Source organism: Chelonia mydas, chromosome 3 (genome assembly GCF_015237465.2).
Source record: "Chelonia mydas isolate rCheMyd1 chromosome 3, rCheMyd1.pri.v2, whole genome shotgun sequence".
NCBI classification, from domain to species: Eukaryota; Metazoa; Chordata; order Testudines; family Cheloniidae; genus Chelonia; species Chelonia mydas.
The window spans coordinates 184,059,252-184,068,914 of record NC_057851.1 but is presented as its reverse complement, the minus strand read 5'-3'; positions in this window follow the sequence as shown (position 1 = coordinate 184,068,914).

Sequence of the window (9,663 nt, the reverse complement as noted above, 5' to 3'; positions counted from 1 at the left end):
GTCGATGGACACTGGATTCTTAGGCTGGCACCTCCCTGATCATTCAGTTATTATCCACACCAAGCATCCATCCACATACATCCTCTATCTCTATTTTAATCACAATTATTAACAAAGCGAGATGAATACAACAAAAGGGTGGGGAGTCTCTGGGTGCTGTTTCTGTTGTTACAGAGTATTGCTTTGAGTCTCCCTCTGTGTGAGTAGTTGTTGTTACAAAGAATTGCTTTGAGAACAGACTCTGTCTTAGAATGTACTAACACAATTAGCAGCTTGCAAGTTTCACACAGAGAGGGAGAGAAACAGTACCAAAAACCAAGAGACCTCTTAATTAGTAATACCCTGGAATTTAAACTATGGGGAATCAAACTCATTTGTGATTTTAATACAGAACTTCTTTAATATGATCCAACAAACTCTGAAACCGAATGATAATTTTAATGTCAACATTATTTACTATTTCACTGCTACTTCATTTTGTTAGAAACATCCCTTTACAGCAATTTGCTTATCCATCATTGCTCAATGCAGCAGACTATATTGAGGTGGTGAAGCAGTGGGACAGCTGGTTTCTGTCACGGGTTTCTAGAGTTGGAGAGTAAGATCTCATGCCTAGAAATCATCTGTCCCTACACCCATAAAGGGAAGAGAAAGAGGAGATTCATCCTCTCCCTGTTCCAAAAGCTTGAGTCACCTCTTGGTTGCTCATAAAGCTGCCCATGGAGCAGGTGGCTTTGTATGATTCCCTATGCAAACCAGTGGTTAAATGCAATAATTTGGCCCTGAACTGTTTTTTGTGCTCTGGGTTTTTCAGAAAAAGGTGTGAAGTTACAATATAGCCCCCAGATCTTCTCTTCCAATTATTCTATGAGTTTTCCCCTTTGTGGTAGGTTATCCATTATATCTCACTGTTGCATACCTGCTTCTAAATGTCCCTGACCTCTGTTGACTCCTTGAACCGCCATTAGACGGATGGCCAACATCAGGGATTGAACCAGGGACCTTCAGCAATAAAAAGCCTGAGCGTGAGCTGAAGTCCTTTAACTGAGACTATAACAGATTCATATCCAAACAGATCAGGCTTCGAGGAGGACTTATGTAATAAATGAAGGGGGGTTAGCTCCCTTTTATGGACATCCAGCCAGCCAGTTAGCTACAAAATCCCTGTTAGTTGCTGTTCTCTACTTGCTTTACCTGTAAAGGGTTAAAAAGGCCATAGGTAAAAGGAAGGTAGTGGGTACCTGGACAAAAGAACCAATGGGAAGGCTAGAACTTTTTAAAATTGGGCGGGGGGGGGAAACCTTCCCTTTGTCTTTCTGTTGTGGTTCTCCGGAGACGGGGGATAGAGCAGCGATGCTGTAAAAAGCTTGGGCCTGGTATGAAAATCATCAGATCATACCTAGAAACTACTCATTAGAAATCCCAGATATGTATCAGGAAATGTCTAGGAAGATGCGATTAGGTTTATCTCTTTTATTTCTTTATGGCTTGTGGGCTCCTCAGTGCTAACCCCAGGTGCTTTTGTTTTGTTTGTAACCTTTAAGCTGGACCTCAAGAAGCTATCTTGATGCTTAATCCTTGTAGTTGTTTTTTTAAACCTAGCAAAAAGCCTAAGTTCCAGATGTATTTCTTTCTTTTTGTTTTAATAAAATTTACCTTTTTTTAAAGAACAGGATTGGATTTTTGTGTCCCTACGAGGATTGTGCATATGTTATTTGATTAGCTGGTGACAACAGCTGATTTCCTTTGTTTTCTCTTTCTCAGCTCTTCCCCGGGGGGAGGGAAGGGCTTGAGGGTACCCCACAAGAAGGAATTCCCAAGTTCACCTTCCTGGGTTCTCAAAAGCGGTTTTTTGCATTTGGGTGATGGCAGCATCTACTAATCCAAGGTCAGAGAGAAGCTGTAACCTTGGGAGTTTAATACAAGCCTGGAGTGGCCAGTATTAATTTTTAGAATCCTTGCAGGCCCCCACCTTCTGCACTCGAAGTGCCAGAGTGGGGAATCAGCCTTGACATGGTGGCAGAAGCACAGACCTCAGGATTTTAAAAGGACACATTTTTCCTTTTGGCAGCCTGCAAAGCCAGGGAGGGTTTTTTCTTTCTTTTCTTTGCTACCTGAGGGTGGAACAGGCACAAAAAGGGTTCAGCCAAGCCAGGAAGTCCAACAAGCGGTTTATTTTTTTTCTAGCTTTGTGGCAACAAAATAGCTAGGCTAGAGTAGGGCAGCCCTGTGCATGAGGTTGCAGTCAGGCACCAAAATCTTAGAGGAACCAGTCTTCCCAAAGCGGTATGCCACAGAGAAGACAGACTGAGATCAAGCCCAGACATCCAGCTCCATGACGGAAATGCAGAAAGGGGATGGGGAACCAGGAATTTCCCAGAAGGGAAGGGTGAGCCCTCCCCAACCTGAGATCCTGGTGCCAGGATGGAGGGATGTGCTTAACCCAGGCCAAGTTCTAACTGAAGAAGAAAGGAATTTCTTCCTAGAGATGGAGCGCTTGGAAGTGGAGGAGAAGCACTTGGAGGCAGAAGTGGAGGTGAACCACTTGGAAGTGGAGCTGAAGCGCTGAGAGCTGGAAAAGGCTAAGCTGGATCAATCAGGCAGCCCTAACAGTCCTTCTCCAGGTACCACTCCCCATTCCTTATGCACCAGCGGAGAGTGGTTCACTGTTGACGGAGACATCCCCATCACCTGCATCGCTTGCAGTGGGACCACGCCCAAGTCCACAACCAAGCAAGGAGGAACTAATGTCTCCAGCATCAACAGAGCAGTTCCAGGCAGAGCAGGAAGTGGATAAAAGCCTCAAGGGAGCTTGGACGATGGCACGGAGCAACCTACCGCCTCTCAGCTCTTCTAATCAGTCCAGGTTTGTTGTAGAAGGAGGACTCTTATACAAGGAAACCCTTTCTGGTGGGCACAAGGAGGACTGGCATTCTCCGAGACAGTTGGTAGTTCCAACTAAGTATATAGAAAATCTCTTGAGCTTAGCCCACAATCACCCTAGTGGCCATGCTGGAGTGAACAGGAGCAAAGACCATTTGGGGAAGTCATTCCACTGGGAGGGAAAGGGCAAGGACGTTTCTACCTATGTCCAGTCTTGTGAGGTGTGCCAGAGGGTGGGAAAGCCCCAAGACCAGGTCAAGGCCCCTCTCCAGCCACTCCCCATAATTGAGGTTCCGTTCCAGCATGTTGCTGTGGATATTCTGGGTCCTTTCCCTAAGAAGACACCCAGAGGAAAGCAGTACATACTGACCTTCATGGATTTTGCCACCCGATGGCCGGAAGCAGTAGCTCTAAGCAACACCAGGGCTAAAAGCATGAGCCAGGCATTGGCAGACATTTTTGCCAGGGTAGGTGGCCCTCTAACATCCTTATGGATTCGGGAATGAACTTCCTGGCAGGAACCGTGAAACGTCTTTGGGAAGCTCATGGGGTGAACCACTTGGTTGCCACTCCTTACCACCATCAAACAAATGGCCGAGTGGAAAAGTTTAATGGGACTTTGGGAGCCATGATACGTAAATTTGTGAATGAGCACTCCAATGATTGGGACCTAGTGTTGCAGCAGTTGCTCTTTAACTACAGGTCTGTACCACGTCCCAGTTAGGGGTTTTCACCCTTTGAACTTGTTTATGGTCATGAAGTTAAGGGGCCATTACAGTTGGTGAAGGAGCAATGGGAGGGGGTTACATCTTCTCCAGGAACTAACATTTTGGACTTTGTAACCAACCTGCAAAACACCCTCAAAGACTCTCTATCCCTTGCTTGAGAAAACTTACAGGATGCTCAACAAGAGCAAAAGGCCTGATATGATAAACATGCCAGACAGTGTTCCTTCAGAGTAGGTGACCAAGTCATGGTCTTGAAAGCGCTCCAGGCCAATAAGATGGAAGCATTGTGGGAGGGGCCATTTATGGTCTGAGAGCGCCTGGGAGCTGTTAATTACCTCAAAGTGTTCCCAGACCCTACCCTAAAACCTAAAGTATACCATGTTAATTCGCTAAAGCCCTTTTATTCCCAAGAAATCAAGGTTCTCCAGTTTACAGCCCAAGAGAGAGACAACACTGAGTGGCCTGAAGGAGTCTACTATGAAGGAAAAAGCAGCGGTGGCATAGAAGAGGTGAACCTTTCCATAACCCTTGGGCTTAAGCAACAACAACAACAAATCCAGGAGCTGTGCACCAGCTTCATACCAATGTTTTCAGCCACTCCAGGATGGACAGAATGGGCATACCACTCCATTGACAGAGGTGATGCTCGCCCAATTAGAGCCCAACCCTACTGATGGCTTCTGAAGCCAAAACCACAATAGAAAGGGAGATCAAGGACATGTTACAGATGGGCGTAATCTGCCCCTCTGAGAGTCCATGGGCCTCCCCAGTGGTTCTGGTTCCCAAACCAGATGGGGAAATCCACTTTTGCATGGACCACCGTAAGCTGAATGCTGTAACTCGCCCAAAGAACTATCCAATGCCACGCACAGATGAGCTATTGGAGAAACTGGGATGTGCCCAGTTCATCTCCACCTTAGACTTAACTAAGGGGTACTGGCAAGTGCCGCTAGATGACCAAGGAAAGGTCAGCCTTTATCACCCATGTAGGGCTGTATGAATTTATCGTGCTCCTTTTCAGACTGTGAAATGTACCCACCACCTTCCAGACACTGGTAGATAACCTTCTGGCTGGATTTGGGGAATTTGCAGTCGCCTACCTTGATGATGTGACTATATTCTCAGATTCATAGGCAGAACACCTGAAACATCTCCAAGCTGTCTTCCAGCACATAAGGGAGGCAGAATTAACCATTAAGGCCAAAAAATGTCAAATAGGCCTAAACAGGGTAGTGTACCTTAGACACCAGGTGGGTCAAGGAACTATCAACCTCCTACAGGCTAAAGTAAATGCTATCCAAAATTGGCCTGTCCCTAAGTCAAAAAAGCAGGTCCAATCCTTCCTGGGGTTGGCCGAGTATTACCGACGATTTGTACCACACTACAGCCAAATTGCCACCCCACTGACAGACCTTACCAGGAAAAAACAGCCAAATGCAGTTCAGTGGACTGAGAAGTGTCAGAAAGCCCGTAACCAGCTTACATCTGACCCTGTACTAAGGGCCCCATACTTTCACCAACGGTTCGTCGTAACCACAGATGCATCTGAGTGTGGTGTAGGAGCAGTTTTAATGCAGGAAGGACCAGATCAACAATTCCATCCTGTTGTGTTTCTCAGCAAAAAACTTTCTGAGAGGGAAAGCCACTGGTCAGTCTCAGAAAAAGAATGTTATGCCATTGTGTATGCTCTGGAGAAGCTACGCCCATACATTTGGGGACAGCGTTTCCACCTGTGGACTGACCATACTGCACTGACGTGGCTTCACACAGTCAAAGAAACTAACAAAAAACTTCTTTGATGGAGTTTAGCTTTTCTAGACTTTAATTTTGAAATACAACACATTTCAGGAGCCTCTAACAAAGTGGCTGATGCACTCTCCCGGGAAGGTTTCCCAGAATCAGCTGGGTAAAAATGTCCCTGTATTCTAAGTCATTGTAGTCCTTGAAATGTAAAAAATACTGTTTAGTTCTCTATGTAATTAGTAGTAAAATTAAAGGTGCATGTATCTTATTAACTCTGTTTCCTAAACCTCCACGAAGAAATCCCAGCCGGTGTGGACCTGACCTAAACCAGGCTGGCCAGCACCGTCTGTGATTTGGGGGGCATGTGATAAATGAAGGGGGGAGAGAGATTATCTCCCTTTTATGGACACCCAGCCAGCCAGTTAGCTATAAAATTCCTGTTAGTAGCTGTTCTCTACTTGCTTTACCTGTAAAAGGTTAAAAAGGCCATAGGTAAAGGAAGGGAGTGAGCACCTGGCCAAAAGAACCAATGGGAAAGCTAGAACTTTTTAAAATTGGGAAAAAAACTTCCCTTTGTCTTTCTGTTGTGGTTCTCCGGAGAGGGGGGATAGAGCAGCGATGCTGTAAAAAAGCTTTGGGCCAGGTATGAAAATCATCAGATCATACCTAGAAACCACTCATTAGAAACCCCAGATATGTAAGTAGATCAGGAAATGTCTAGGAAGACGTGATTAGGTTTATCTCTTATTTTTTTATGGCTTGTGGACTCCTCTGTGCTAACCCTAGGTGCTTTTGTTTTGCTTGTAACCTTTAAGCTGGACCTCAAGAAACTATCTTGATGTTTAATCCTTGTAATTGTTTTTTTTTAAACCTAGCAAAAAGCCTAAGTTCCAGATGTATTTCTTTCTTTTTGTTTTAATAAAATTTACCCTTTTTTTTTTTTTAAAGAACAGGATTGGATTTTAGTGTCCCTAAGAGGTTTGTACATATGTTATTTGATTAGTTGGTGGCAACTTTCTCAGCTCTTCCCCGGAGGCGGGGGTGAAAGGGCTTGAGGGTACCCCACAGGAAGGAATTCCCAAGTTCACCTTCCTGGGTTCTCAAAAGGGGTTTTTTGCACTTGGGTGGTGGCAGCATCTACCAATCCAAGGTCAGAAAAAAAGCTGTAACCTTGGGAGTTTAATACAAGCCTGGAGTGGCCAGTATTAATTTTTAGAATCCTGGCACCCCCACCTTCTGCTCAAAGTGCCAGAGTGGGGAATCAGCCTTGACAACTTATAACACACATTCATTAGTGGATTACATTAGGCCTACTGAGGACGTGGTCCTACAGGTTTTCCCAGGTCTCATCAATCCTGGCTGTTGTAGCTACTTAAAACCTCATCACAATCTCTGTCCTTATTACAACTACTGCTACTGTTGCAGCTTTAAACCTGGTTTTGGACTGGTATCCCTTTTAGCATTTATTCATTTTCCTTCTATGCTTTGCACTGATCAGTTAGCTAAGATTTGTTTCAGCCATGGTCAAGAATGTGATTACACCTAGCACATTCTCTCTCCTCTAACTGCAGTTTTCATATATGCCTTTTTCTCAAAGAGGCGAGGACAATATCTGGTGGAGATGGGCCCCTGACCTGCTCTAAATATTCAGATCCAGACCCAGATTTCAAATGCCCCAAGATCTGGGGATGTTTGACTCTGGGGTTGGTTACAACAATCCTAGAAAGAAGTTAACTGTGATATTCACAGCCATGTTCAGCAGCTGGAAGCAGCTGAAGCGTGAAGATGCTTGGGTCTGGGATTTTGGTTCTGGCCCATCTCTGATCTCTAGCAAGGATTATGTGACTTTGACTTGACTTTCTTGATTAATTAGCCATTTTTAAAATTAATATTTTTATTAATGCTTGATGCACACAACAAATGTACCCAAAACATACATGCTTTTCAGAAAGCTCAACAGCAAAGGTATTAATACCCATCCCAGCTAAGACTTGAATACAACTTCTTGTTTAGAATCTCCCCTTAAAATGGCAGAGCAGAAGTGGGAAAGGGCACAGAGGAAGAGGCTGGGATCAATGCTGCTAAACAGACCCAGGTTCTGTCATTCATGGTAAAAGACAGAAAGCCATTTTCCAGGGTTTATAAGGCTTGTTTCCCATGATTGCAATAATAGAAAAATCTCACAGTCCCAAGTCACAGGTCCTATTTCCCCAAGATATGACATTAATAAATAGCAGAAGCAAACAAGGGAAATAAACACTGTAAAGAGACAATGCAATATTAAAATACAAAAGCCCCCTCCTGTGCGTTTCTGAAAAGGTCCTTCTTTCTCCCTCTTTTATCCCTTTTGAGAGGAGACAAGACATCTTCCAGATTACCACTGATTTGTTTATGAGAAAAATAACTGACTGGAGACTTCAGTTTGCATACACAAAGATTCTGGCATATGAAGTAGTAACAACGTGCCTATCGACCTGATTTGTGTACAGAAGCGCTTGTTTGCATATACAAGTGTATGCTGTGTGCACACAAATCAGAGGCTCTTTGAAAATATATCTAGGTCAGCTGGCTCACCTGCTTTGCAACAGCTTCAGAAAAGAAAGAGAGGGTGGAATTCACACCCACTCATTCTGCAGTTCTGCTCTCACAGCCCGCAGAGAACTCGGGCCTTGTCTACACAACAGGGAAAAGCCAATCTAAGCTACGCAATTTGAATTATGTGACTAGTGCAATTCAAGTCAACATAGCTTAGATCTACTTGCCACGGGGTCCACGCTATGCGATGTCTACAGGAGACGCTCTCCCGTCAACTCCCCCTACTCTTCTCGATCCGGAGGAGTACAGAAGTCGACGGGAGAGCAATTTGCAGTCGATTTAGTGGGTCTTCAACCGCCGATGCACTGATTGCTGCGCGTTGATCACCCAGTAAGTGTGGACAAGCCCTCAGTTAGAAACATGGTGAGGAACAAAATTCCCTGTGAGTGAGCCTTCAAATTGCCTGGAAGCAGTAACTGATCTTTTTAGAACATAATCTGTGGCTTGCTGACCTATCGCACCACCTCTTCTGCAAGGACATTGGGAGATGGTCCCAGTAGAAACAAAACTGGGGGAGAGGCAGTTCTTGTCCAAAAACTTCATCTGTTGATCCCCAAAAGGCTTGTGCTCCCTGTCATAGAGGTGTCCTATGGCAGAAGTATATGTTCAGGTATCTGCAGATAGTAATTATTATTTTACTGGTTTTATTTTGCATAGACCATTTTGAGAGTGTTTGTTCAGGACCTCACCTTTCAAAAACCCCTCTGTGAGAAGCTACAATTCAATCAAAATCAGATCATTAATGTCAGTGTTGATGTTGATATTTGATGTATGTATGTATATATGTAGTGCTCATTCTGTGCTGGGTGCTTTCTAAACACTCAGTAAGGACAGTCCCTACTCAGAGTAGCTCACAGTCTAAAGACAGAAACACAAGTAGTCAGAGGTTGGGAAAGGAGAACGTCCGCAGGCAATTAATATACACATCAACTCAGTTCACTCTAGGCAGCATGGCAGAAGTGGATCTTAAAGTGGTATTTTAAATATACACAGAGTGAGCTTGCAAATGAGTTCAGAGAAGTTGTACCATGCATAGGGGGCCATGTGGAAGGAAACCTGGAGGTGACTGTATGAGAAGTTGACAAATCAGCGTACAAGACTGGGGGTACTGGCAGAGTGGAAGGGCTAGAGGATGATGTGAACAGTTGTAGGATGAATTCTTTCTATACTTGCGTATCTTCATTTCCACGTTGTTTGCATCTGTTAGGAAAAAGCATTCTGATTAAACATTTTTAAAGGATCTCAATTTTGCGACTCTTCCAGCAAATGTAACCAATTGATAATTTTTTGTCTTGTTTTCTACTTTCTTATTTATGCCCCTTCCTAGTAATTCATCATCATAAATGCACAAACTTAACTTAGGTTTTAAAATCATCACCACCAATACCTGGCTCTTATATGGTGCTTCATCAATAGATCGCAAGCCACAGTATCCATTTAACAGGTGGGAAACTGAAGCACAGAGACAGAAGTGACTTAGCCAAGGTCCCTCAGCAGGTTAGTAGCAGATCCAGGACGAGAATCTACATTGCCTGAGGGCTAGTCCTGCACTCTAGCGACTAGACCATAGTGCCTCCCACAGTACTGATGGTCATGGTATCTAATGTTATATCTTATGAGATGGGCTGATGCTTAGTACATGGATTACATGTGCAACTGGTAGTGAAGTGGTTTAGAGATGGCCTGTTGTTTGGGCAGTCCCAGTGCTGTTCTG